General features: G+C 45.5%; 1 pseudogene; it reads right to left on the bottom strand.

Annotated features, from left to right (window-relative positions):
- Positions 1-394: 394 nt before the first annotated feature.
- Positions 395-6754, bottom strand: LOC102918070 (large ribosomal subunit protein eL18-like; annotated as a pseudogene).
- Between the last annotated feature and the right edge of the window lie 6182 nt (positions 6755-12936).

Here is a 12936-nt window from a genome sequence, read left to right as displayed (position 1 = left end):
TGACTATTATTACTGTGTGCATGAACAGGCTCAGAGGACGGCTTCCCGAGGCTGATTCTTTCCTTCCTTCTTCATGCTGGTTCCTAGGATAGAAGTCCAGTCTCTAGTCTTGCATGGCAAGTGCCTTTACCCACTTAGCCACTGAGCCAGTCTGGAGCAAGAATCTTTACAGAGTGTAAAATGAAGCAGCACTCAGATGGACTGGGTCTTCTCACATTGATTAACTTAACTAAGACAATCCCTTGCCAGACATGGCCACAGGTCAACCCCATGTTCACGGTCTGTCATTGACACTCCCTTCCCAGGTGATTCCAAGTTGTGTCAAGTTGACATTTTTTTCTCAGTTTTATTAAATAATTAATTAATTTATTTATTTACTTATTTACTTATTTATTTAATGACAGTAAGATCCAGAATTAGTTTTATAGCCACGCCTAGCCCTTCTGCCTCTGGCACATTTGAACTTCTGGCCCTTGGAGTGGACATAGGGTTTGGTATGGCTGTGTGGGGTTCCTGCAGCCTTGCCAAAATGCCAGTACACCTCAAGGACCAGACAGGAGCACAATGCCACGGCCCTTGGGAGACTCCAAAGCCAGCTGGTCGAAGGTGAGGATCTTACTTCCAGCCTTGAGGATGGGACTTTGGGTCTGGCTGCTCACCCGCAGTTCAGAGTTTGGGCACTTTGAGAATCCACACATCATCTGTGACCATCTCTGTGCCCACAACCACGGCTGTCTAATTCTCTCATCCTAAAAGTGTAGTGGTATTTGCTCCACCCATGACCTTGGGCTATAGGACCCGAAGGAGGTGGTACTTCTTGCCATTGTATGTAACCTCTTAGGATATAAGTAAGTAAGTAAGTAAGTAAGTAAGTAAGTAAGTAAATAAATAAATAAATAAATAAATAAATAAATAAATAAATAAAAGGAAGAAGGGACCTTGTGACCCCTCCCCCTTTTCTTTTAAGAGGTCACTACAATGGCAGGAAGCACTGCCTCTTTTGGGCTGCATAGCCTAAGGTCATGGGCAGAGTAAATACCACTACAAGGAAGCTTTATCTTTTGGGTCACCATCCAGAACAGGGACAGAGGTGGCCGGTTAGTGCGACTCATTAATAACCTTTTCAACACAATCTGACTTGGCCAGAAACCTGTACAGTTTGGCTGGAGGCTGCCGGTAGATGTCCTGGCTCTTGGGCTCCTTTCCCTGATCCTTTTGGTCCTTGTTGTGGCAAATGTCAATGCCCGTTGTGGCAAATGTCAACGCCTGTTGTGGCAAATGTCAACGCCCGTTGTGGCATCTCCTGCTTGCCCAGGTCCAGAAAGACAGAACTGCCTCAAGTTGACATTTAAAGGTGACTGTCACGTGAACCTTGGGAGCCTTTCTTCTTCCCACCATGAATGAATATTTCAATCCCTAAGAACCAGCTGTATAACATATACGAGGGGAAAACAATACTTTAAGATATACAAAGACTGTATCTGAGCAATCAAGTGAAATAATGCGAATTGAAAGAAGAAAAAGGAAGCTGGACCGTTTCCGTGGGAAGCAAGAAGCCATGGCAAGCTAAGAAACAAGTTTACTGAAAGAACAATATCAAATTTGAGGGGGCTTTTTAAAATAAAAAGAAAGTACTGGACAGCAATTTCATGGGTGACAGCAAAGCAAAATTTGTGAGAAAGAGGGGTCAAAGGTCCCTAAATTACATGGAGGTTAGAGATACTGGATATACCAGGATGGGAAAAATGTTAGTAATGACCCTTTTTATGATGATGCGGTGTTAACTATGCATCATAGTAGATTGGTGAGGGCATATAATTTCAAAAGAACACTAAGAAAAAAGGAACAAAAAGAAAAAACTTACAACAGAAGGTTGAAAAAAGAAAGAAAAAAATCAGAAGCATAACAGCAAAATTTGATCCAAATATATAACCTGAAATAAAAATAAATGTAAATGGATTAAACTATTTTTTAAATAGCAGGCTCAGCCTGGGCAAATTCTCGATCCCTGGGGCATTCTGAGATACCCTTGTGGTTTCCTTTATTTCTCTGTTGATGTAGGCAGAGGTCACATTTCGAGGCAAGAGCAATTACATGCATCTAGTCTGGAGGTGGGGTATTATCTGGCATATCTTCATGTCTCTGATCAGATTCTGGAATTAACTTCTCCTCTTCTGTTATGTTGCTTTGCTTCCAGGGACAGCAGTGGGAGAGTTGTCTCCCACGGATTTACTGAAATCTAGAAAACTAGGCATGATGAAGATGTAGTGGGTCAGTTCCTATGCAGAGTGGTTGAAGAGATGGCAAACCACAGGCTGGAAGGTTAGATGATTCATGTAGTTGGGTGGCTTTATTAAAAGCGCAGATAACTCAGTCAATGGCCACATACAGAGAGGCTGCTAGTGAGGAAAGGCTTTGGGGTTTTAATCAAGTTTTGGCTCCACCAGATATGGCTGCTGGATCAGCCACTGATTTTAGAAAGCAATAATGGAGGTAGACCAGAAGTCCAGATGGCACTGCTCCTCTCCACTGGCTTCTATTAGATCACCACTTAAAGAATGCATGTGTATGTGCATGTCAGCATGTATGTGTTTGGGTATATACATGAATCATGTATATATGTCAGTTCACGTGTTAGTGTGAGTGTCCATCAGCATGCATGTTGTTTGGGTGTGTACATAAATCATGTATAGAGGTCAGTTCCTATATTACTATGTGTGCACATCAGCATGTGTGTGCTTGGGTGTGTACATATCATCGCGTGCGCATGTCAGTACATGTGTTAGTGTATGTGTGTGTATCAGTTCCTGGAGGACACTGTGCTGGAAGAGCTGTAGTTAGAGTCTATTCCGCTGGACAGCAGATGGTTGGTTGAGGGATGCAGGTGGACAGCTACACCTTCCCGTTGCCGCTCTGGACTCTGCACTGGGCTTGGCTTCCTGAACTCAGAGAGGTCCTGTAAGCTTGAACATTGCTAGAGCAATGATGTCAGAGCTTCCCTCTGAGCTTGCAGTTATTCTTTCCCTTCTGGATCAGTGATGGTTTTACAGCCTTTCCCAGACGGCAGAGCCTGGCCTCTCTCCCTCCTTTAAGGTCTTGCTTGGCATAGACATGGTGGCTGTTTCCAGACAGTGGAGACCACAGGGGTGTATTCCTAGGGGGCTGAGATACATTCCCGACAGCTGCTGTGGATGCAGTGTGGACACAGGATGCAAACTCGACACACACTGAAGGGATACGGCCCTCTTGGTGTGTGCAGTCCTGGCATCCGTCTCAGTGCTGGCTTCCAGTCAGGCAGTTGAGTTGGGGGTCACTGAAGTAGGGGCAGAAGCTCTCAAGCAGCTACTACTGCCTGTTGTTGACAGCAGCGGACAGGGGAGCCCTCTGCCCCACAGTCAGCTTTAGGGGGAAGAGCAGAGATGAGATTCTGTCCCTGGACACAGCGCCCACCATGCCTCTGGAATTGGAGAAGGAAGAATTGGACTCAGGTCACTGTCACAGCAGAAAGTATTTCCATTGACCCAAAGGCCTGATGGGATTCCAGTCCAGGTCCCAGAGTCCACGTGCTGCATGTTGACTCCCTCTAGGGACAGGTGCTGTGTCCTGAACAGCAAAGGCCAGGCAAGGTCATTAATATTACAAAAAGGTAAACAGAGATGACGTCCTGGGTGACGCATCACTTCTCCAAGGCAACTGTGACGAGGCTGGAGGGGTCACCGGGGCTCCTCAGGAGGTTCCCACGGCATGACTGCTGCTAGCTGCTCCCATTCTGCTGTGAAAATTCTGTTTTCTCACCTTGCCTTCTCTGAGCAGGTTCCCTTCTCCTCTGTGGCCTTGCAGCTCATTCGGACACTGTGAAACAAGATATGCTGGACTTCTCTCTCCAGTCACCACCCTGTCTTCTGGACTACTAGACTTTATCAACGGAAGATATCCTTCATCAGGGCTGCTCCAACTGCCAGGAAGTTGACTGAACTCCATTCTGTACTCCTGCATGAACGTGTCCTTAGGGGATGGTTGCTAGCTTTGGAAGGCTCATCACTTATGTGGGAGATCGGAGAGTTCCCACAGGACAGCAGCAGCCAGCCAGGCTATCAAATGACCACCATACAGAGCCCAGGACTGAGATGCATGTGGGCGTGTCGGGGGCTGCTGTCGTGAAGACTCAAGAAGGTTCCAGGGAAGATCTCGAAGGATGATCTGAGGGACTGCTTTAGAGTTGTCACAGAGGCCGAGAGGGCTGGAACAGACACACACTGTACACTGTGGGGAACATAGTGAGCATTTCTGGTCCTGGTAGATATCCAAGGGCATCACGGGCATGGATGCTGGGCGCTGGAGAGATGGTGCAGTGGTGAAGAGCCTGCACTAATCTTTCAGATGGCTGGAGTTTGGTTCCCAATACCCACACTGGGCTGTTCACAGCTGCCTGTAACTCCAGCTCCAGGGGGCCAGGTGCTGTCTTCTGGAGACTGTATAAACATTGCACTCGTGTGCACAAACCCCCACAAGAGACACCCATAAACACATAATTAAAAAATAATAATGAAAAGAACACAGGGGCTGGTTCTGTTTGCACCAGTGCTGGATCCTCTGTGCTTCAGTTTCTGTGTCTGTGAAATGGGGATAAGGAGAGTACCTTTGTCCTGGACACTGACAGGCTCGGTAATCCAAGCCTGCCAGCATGGTTTCAAAGGGGAGCCTCTGTGGCTGTCACCACCAGTGACTGATTGTGTAACCCCACCGGGGGATCGAAGAGGTCATCTTAGTCCATCGTTCTCATTGCCAAGATGGGAGAACCTAGCTGTTCTGAGTGAGAGGCCTCAGTAAGCGACCAGCTGAGGTGGAATGAGAACCTCAGACTTTAGGTTCCCAGCTGGTTACTCCTCTGTGTCAAGATTAGGAAGTTGTGACCCTTTATCTAAACAAAATTGGGTCTGAAAGCATCTAATATGTAACCATATTGTTCCCAGAAACCAAGATCAATAATTGTGAACTGTAGCAAAATGCCACAAGAAAGTAGATTCCACAATTCCGACCACAGCCCCGGGAGCTCTGGCTCTCAATGCCAAGCACAGCAGGGGCTGGGGACGGATGCCACCGGGGCTTCCCTCATCCCTCAGAACTTCAAGGGAGAGGGGAAAGATGACAGAGAGCTGTGGTCAAACCAGGACAGCAGATCTGCTTTCCCAAGTACTGTTTGTACACTCTCCTGAGACTTTTATGTGTTTAAGTTCATTCTGTTCCGAGGTAGCACTTTGTAGGTAGGTTGTATTGTTAAACTCACTTTCTAGATGAGATGCCAAGATACAGAGTTTTTTTTTATTTAGAAGGTCTGACAGGAAAGGGGAACTGGCATCTTAAGTTTGGTCTTTCACATACAGCATCTTTAGCTAGAGGTGTCGGAACTCTGGGTCCTAGTTCTCTTAATGTTGCCAAACTTAGTTTTTTGATATAGTGTACTTAAATGCAGAGACCTTCAGCTTGCCACCCTGGCCTTTCCGGTGTGTGCCGGGTGGTTTTAAATGTTCACTTACCACAAATGGAGAATCACCTGAGCAGGGAGACTGAGGAATTACCCAGATGAGATTGGGCCGTGAGCACATCTGTGGGGGTTGTCTTGATTGCCAATTGGTGTAGGAGGGCTCAGCCCACTGGGGTAGCCGTGGTCCTGGGCAGATGGGCTTCATAAGGAAGCAGGCAAAGCACGAGTCTGGGAGCAAGCCAGCAGGCAGTGCTTCTGGATGGTTCCTACTGTACGTCCTTGGCTGTGAGGGAGCTCCCTGGTTGGAGGTAAAGCTGTACAGAGCAGCAAGGAATCCTGCCTTCAGTTCCACCTGAGCTCCTGTCCTCCCTTTCTTCAGCGATGGACTGTGACCTGGAAGGGTAGGCCGAATAAACCCTTTTCTCCTAAGTTCCTTTGGGTGGGAATGTTGGCCAAGTGACAGAAATGGACCTAGGACGGCAAGCTAGCACACCATGTCACCCACCACCAGGCAAGGTAATAACGTAGAATTCCGGTCGAGCCTCATACCCTCCATCTGGCTTACCTGAGAGACATGTTAATGTTTCCCCACCCATTTTACTCCCCTTCACCCCAAAGAGCTTCTTCAGGCCTTCCTGACCATCTCTGATGACAGCGGAGCAGGCTGGCCGTGGCTGTTTGTGTGCTCCGTCTCCCGTGTGTGCACAAAAGAGGAAGACCTCTCACCCTGCCTTCAGACCGCTCCTCACTCTCGGGACAGCCTTGCCCCAGCTGAGAAAGGATGCCCAAGGGCAGGGGCTCCTGGGCACAGAAACAAGGTCCCTGGGGGAAATTTCAGCACCCCAGTATCTCCCCAAGTGTGCTTAGTGTCACCTCCATGGGTGGTTGTTCCAGTGTCCGCCCCCCCCCCCCCCCCCCCCCCCGTGTCCTGACTTCCATGAAAATGTTGAATAGCTGTGAGGTTTGCTGCCCAAGTCAGATCCAGGTGATGTGAGGTCAGCTGAAATATCAGTCCCTGGCCTGTGGAGGAGGTTTCCTGTTCTCCTGCCTCCTTAGACCCATCCTTACAGTCAGGGAGGAGCCTGTCACTGCTTGTGGTGTTAAAAAGGCAAAGGGAGAACAGCCCTCCCTGAATTGGGGAACTCCAGCCAGAGGAGCGCTGGGATTTGGACAGAGGGAGTGCAAGGGATGAACTTCCTAGGACAAAGGTGGAAGCGAAGTCGAGGCAATGCGTGCTTGCTCTGTAGGGAGGGGCCTTACTTGCCTCATCCTCCCGAGAGTCCCCGCTTCACAGTTAGGAGTCTGTTGGCACTCTGAGTGACTGTTCTATCCTGCTTTGCTCTAATGCCGTCATGAACATGAACAGTTTGATTATTGCTTTTGTCTGCAATCAAGCAAGCTTTGGGTCCCTCATGAAGCCTCACTGGCTGTTACAGTTTGAATGTGAATGACCCCAGAGGTTCCTAAGTTCTTGATTGGCAGCTGATGGGCTTTGAAGAGGTGGGTGGGTCCTGAGGATCTACTCAATAGACATCCCCTTGGACTCACCATATGGCTGGCATTATGGGAAGACATTGAAAAGATAGAAGGTGGGGTCTAGGAGGAAGTAGCTCACTGGGCATGTGCACCCTGCCTCTGTCACTTCTTCTGTTCCTTTGACCCTGGTTCTTGTCAACCATGAGGTGAATGAATAGGCTGGGCTGCATGTTTCCAATGTCATGGTATTCTGCCTCATGTCAGATCCAGAATCAACAGAGCTGGGCAGAGCTAATCCTCTGAAACCATGAAGTGAATGATTCCTTCTTAAAGTTGTTTGCGTCAGGGATAGAGTCTGATGAACTCTGGCCTTGTTTGCCTGCCATTTGCTTTAGGCTCAGTCTCATTTTCATTTCCACAAACACCAGTAGATTAGTGTTCCTTGCTGCCTAGGAAAATGATCAAGTCCAGTGGCTTCAAACAACACTTATTATCAGGGCTTCTACAAGCCATGTCTGGATGAGGCCTCTTGAGTTCTCCGTTCAGGAGCTCCTAAGCTGTGGTCAAAGTGCCATCAGGGCCATCCATCCTACCTGAACAGGGTCCTTCTTCAAGCTCGGTGGTAGTAGGCAGAGTCCACGAATTTTGTAGTTGCAGGTCGGGGGCCTCCAGCTCCAGGAGGCCCTGCTTTTCTGTGGATGTGGGGCTCTCTCTCCCACAGGCAGCTCATGCCGTGGAAGGGAAGCTTTAAAAACCAGCAATCAAGGTTCTGGTGCTGCTGCAGAACTGTGTCTGCTCCTCTCTAAGGTGACAGGAGGAAATCCACTAAGGCACAATTGTCACTTAAGTGGTGTCAGAATTTTTAGAATTCAGCAATTGTGTGTCTCTGTCATTTTCTTAGCCATTGATGTCTCTGTCTCTCTTAGCCATTGATGTCTCTGTCTCTCTTAGCCATTGATGTCTTTCTCTCTCTCTTAGCCATTGATATCTCTGTTAGCCATTGATTTCTCTGTCTCTCTTAGCCAGTGACATCTCCCTCTCTTTTAGCCATCAATGTCTCTGTCTCTCTTAGCCATTGATGTCTCTGTCTCTCTTAGCCATTGATGTCTCTGTCTCTCTTAGCCATTGATGTCTTCATCTGTTGGGCTGAAAACCAGCCTAAGGTCCTCAGAGACAGTCATCCTAGTGAGATGCTTCTGGATGTTTCAGAGAATCCTTAATGGACTAGGAGGTCAAGCACAGAGGTTAATGACCACCCACAGGTGTGGGCCATTGTTGAAAAGGCAAAGCTGGCTCCAGATTAAAGGCTTTGTCAGAGTTCCAGATCATGACTCAACAACATGGAGGTCTTTTCTTTGTGTCTTCTTTTCCTAGTTTGAAAATAATCCACATCATAGGCTGCTTCGGTGAATAAAAGAATGATGCCTAGTGTACACTAAGCACTTGATAAGTGTCAGCAGCAGCAACAGCAGCATCTTTGTTGATCTCATCATGCATTCTTCTTGCAAGAGTACATGCTCAGCTAGCTTCCATATGATGATGATGACCTGTGACTCAGCATGAGTCTTCTAGTACCTGCCTCTATGGTCAATAGGAGTCAAACCTCATACCTGAAATCCCCCCCCCCTCCTGGACTCCATATGACTGTAAAGTATACATGTGACCCTGTGGATACCACAGGTTGATCGTTAGCTCTAGAAGGAAGTCAAGTGGAGATGTGTGGGTTTATTGTAGCACCCCAAATAAGGTTCTGGTACCTCTAGCTGGGGTCTCCCAGCCGGCAGCTTCTTTCTGGTGGTTGCTCATTGGGCCCACCTGATTCTGAGTTTAACCAGTTTCCATCCTTAAGTCACACACACATACTGCTAGTCAGTCAGTCCCTGGTGATGAGAGTTGTGCAACTTCTTGTGGGAACCCCACTCAACACTCCCCATGATAGCCTGGCACCTGCTGGAGGATGGAGGTGTGATGTTCAAATGTCTGGGCTGTTGCCTCTAAAAAGCATATGATTGGTCGTCTGAGCAGGACAGTAATGGCCTGCTAACTCCCAACAATACAGTTATACACATGGGACCACACCAGTTAACATTTCAGCGTGGACAGAGGACGGACACACAAAGTCTTAACCTATACTTACTACACGCAGTTGATGGTTGCTGAGGCAGAATCAGTTTTCTTTAGGGACAACCTCCCTGATAGGTTGCTTTGACCCAAGTATTCAGCCTATGCCCAAGTTCGAATGGGCCTTTTGAGCTGGGGAGTGAATACTTGTACCTTTATTCATCTCACACAACCTGGGGGATTTCTCAATGCACTCACTAGACAGTGGGTCCTTTAGGCTTTCGGCACGTACACTGGTCTTCTATCATAATTGATGCTAAGGAGAATAAGCTATCAGTGAATTCTGGGAGTAAGTTTTCAAAGATATAGAGCCTATAAAGCACCAAAATTACCAACGCAAACCTCAGTTCCTATCAGAAGTATTGCCATTATGTACTTTCCCAGATTGTTTTTCAAAATGCCCAAACTTGGATGCTCACATTAAAGTTCTGTGTTACTCAGGCTTGTGTCTTCTGCTGTGATGACATCCTGAGGACCTACTATGTACCAGTTATGTTTTTCCAGGCATGCACATTAGGAAACAGAACATGTGTGCCTCTTGTCATTAGGGACCTTACAATTTGATGATGAAGTGTGTATCTTAAAGTCCCCACATATCTTTTAAGAATATATTTTGGACAACACCTGGTTTTTTTTTTTTTTTACATTGTCTTTGTGTTCTCTGTTTGGCAACCACTAACACATTTCAGCACATCTTTGAGCATCATAGGATCATGTGTTACTGCAGGGGAGATGATGTCAGCACATTGTCAGTGTCCAAGGAATCATTCCCTAAGCTTTTGTTCTGATTCTTCCTTTAGACTCAAATCTGTTTAAGATGTATACTCTATATTTTTAGAAGCCAGTATATTTCTTTTTATATATTTTAGTATTGATTTATTTGTTTATTGAGGGGTGTGTGTGTTTGTGTGTATCTATGTGTGTAGGCACGTGTATGCTTGTACGATGGCACATATGTGCAGGTGAGAGGACAACTTGTAGGATTCAGTCCTCTCCTTTACCAAGTGGGTCCTGGGGATTGAACTCAGGTTGTCAGGCTTTGGAGCAACTGCCTTTACCCACAGAGCCATTTTGAGACTCCCATTAGTATTTGTTCATAATTATGTTATTAATAATGAATCATTTACCTACCAAAATGCTAAATGCAGTGTCCATGTTTAATCATGATACAGTATGAATTATTTTTCAATAATTTGGAGGAAAGTAGAGACCAAGATTTAAGATTTTTCTTATATATTTTAAAATATTTTATATATTTCTAAAATATATAAGGAACTCGTATAGCTCAATAGTAAGAAAGATTTAAATATGAATTTTCCACAGAAGACAAAATGGGTTAGCAAGTAGAGGAAAGATTGCCCAACTTCAGAAATCATCAAGAAAATGCAAAATATGACAATTAGATATTGCCTTTCACACATCAGGACAACTTGCAATCAAATGCAAAACCTGAGAGATGTTGATGAAGATGAAGAGGAAAGAGTATCCTTGTATTGTAGTCAGAAGTTTTCTTGTCCTGATCGTCTGCTCCCCACCCCAGTAGCTGCTTCCAAATTATCACACAGAGACTTAATACTATTTATAAATGCTCAGCCAATAGCTCAGGTTTACTACTAACTAACTCTTACTTTTGAATGAACCCATTTCTATTAATCTACATTCTGCCATGTGACTTATGGCTTGTTACCTCATTTTCTGTACGTCCTGCTTGCTTGGTGGCTGGCATCTCTCGTGACTGCTCTGACTCCACCCTTCTTTCCCAGCATCTCCCTGTGTCAGGCTGCCTAGCCCAATCTCTTTCTGCCATGCTATTGGCCAATCATAACCATGAGCACAATCCACAGCATTGCAGCCTCCTGGAAAATTCAAATAGATAGACATTATCAAAAACAAGCAGGGAGGCTTCTTAGAAAATTCAAAATGGAATTACCATATGATCCAGGAAACTCATTTCTGGGTAGAGCCAAAGGAAATGAAATCACAGATAAGTTTTATGCTCATACATCTCAGCATTATCCATAATTGGTAGCAGTCAACCCGAGATGTACCAACTGACCCAGCTGAAGAAATCAGTAAAAGGGAATATATGTACTTCAGCCTTGACAGAGGCAATCCTGACATCTGTAACAACATGAACGGGACTGGGAGACAACTTTATCGCTAAGGACACTTAGAACTTTGCTTAGGGAATTAGAATATTCTTCCTGGTGGAAAAAAGGCTGTACCCCAGGGGAGCTGATTAAATGTCATCTGAGTGACGTCTCATAACCCAATAGGGTATATATAGAAAGTCTCCACTGATCTAACGCTTAGCTAGCAGAGAGTACACCAGGGCATCTTGGTGAATCTCTTCACCTTCAACAATGCAAGATAGCTTCTTACCGCCTCTGCAAGGGGCTGATTGTGGAAGCTGGGGTGACCATCATGATTCTGTGCATCTCCAGGATGGGGAATTGCATCTGGTGACTGAGGAGCTGGAAATTTTTGCATCCAGAGCAATAGAAGTATCTAGAGACATTTTTTGAGCCAATATTCTCTTTTTTTTAAAATACAGAATCACTTTATTATAATGAACTCATAAATGAAACCACACTGCTAGATTAAGATAGACAAACACCTGCTTAGTCCCAGACTGTTCATTTTAATGAACTTCTACACAGTTAGAAGGATTTTTTTTCTGAACTCTGCAGCTTTATTTAGGGTTTTACAATTTTACTATTGATTACATTTTTATGACTCTACCACACAAAGGAAAAAAAACAGTTAAAACAGAGAAAAATTAATGACACCCTCTTTCAAGACTCATGTGTCCTTTGTGGTCTGTCCTTCCACATCATCTAATATTTTCTTTTGTTGTCCTTTAAAATGTCACACTGTACCCACATGTACATTCATTTATATGTGTGAACATATAAATTATAGTCTCGAATCTTCATATAAGAGCGAACATGTGGTTTTTTCTTTCTGAGATTGGGTGGCCTTGCGTGTATGCATTATAAGTCCATCCATTTTTCTGCAAATATATTTTGTTTCAAATATTTAACTGTTTTTGTTGCACATCCTAAGAATGGTGTAACCATACAGGGGGAATTAGAGAACATGTGTCCAGTTGAATGTCACACCCTTAGACTTCTCCATTTTCATGTGAACTGTCTGTTCTGGACCCCAACTCTTGAGTCACCCCAACATAGCTTATTTCAGAAGGTCACTGCTCTATTTTCTGAGCATTGCAGAGGAGAGACTTCCAGCAGTGGTTGTGTTATGGGGTGAGTGTCCTGCAGAGGAAAGACTTCCAGCAGTGCTTGTGTTATGGGGTGAGTGTCCTTCTCTCAGGAACGGCAGACACATGGCATGCTGTCAATGAGACATCATAGGAACAGTGATGCCACAGCCCTATGTGGGTTCTACTGGATTCTCTTTGCTTGCTGCCAGTGAGGCTTTTGCTGGCATCTTGAGGGCATGAAGGAACCATGCAGATGGTCTTCAGTGCGTGGACAATGAGTGTTTATGTGTTTCTATGTTGGTACTTATTAAAAGAAGAAAAACGGCTGCTTCACGTGGAAGAGAACAACAATTAGTCAAGTGACCCGGTTCCTACTTCATAGGGGAAGACAGAACGAGGGAGCTGGCAGGAAGGACCGCGTCGGGCTCACACTGTGGAGCTACCATTACCCTTCAACTTGAAGACACTAAATTGCCCATCTCTAGAATATGCAGAGTGCCTGACTTGCCACTGATCCTGGATTTCAAATCAATAGGGTTTAGAATTTCCCCGGCAATTGTAGGCTGAAATCAATGCCGTTGCTGCTCTTTAGGAGAATGGAAGTGTAGGAAACAAAGGAACTGAAGGCTGC

This window comes from Peromyscus maniculatus, chromosome 12 (genome assembly GCF_049852395.1).
Source record: "Peromyscus maniculatus bairdii isolate BWxNUB_F1_BW_parent chromosome 12, HU_Pman_BW_mat_3.1, whole genome shotgun sequence".
Classification (NCBI taxonomy): Eukaryota; Metazoa; Chordata; class Mammalia; order Rodentia; family Cricetidae; genus Peromyscus; species Peromyscus maniculatus.
The sequence above is the reverse complement of the archived record's forward strand: the minus strand, read 5'-3'. Positions and strand labels throughout refer to the sequence as shown.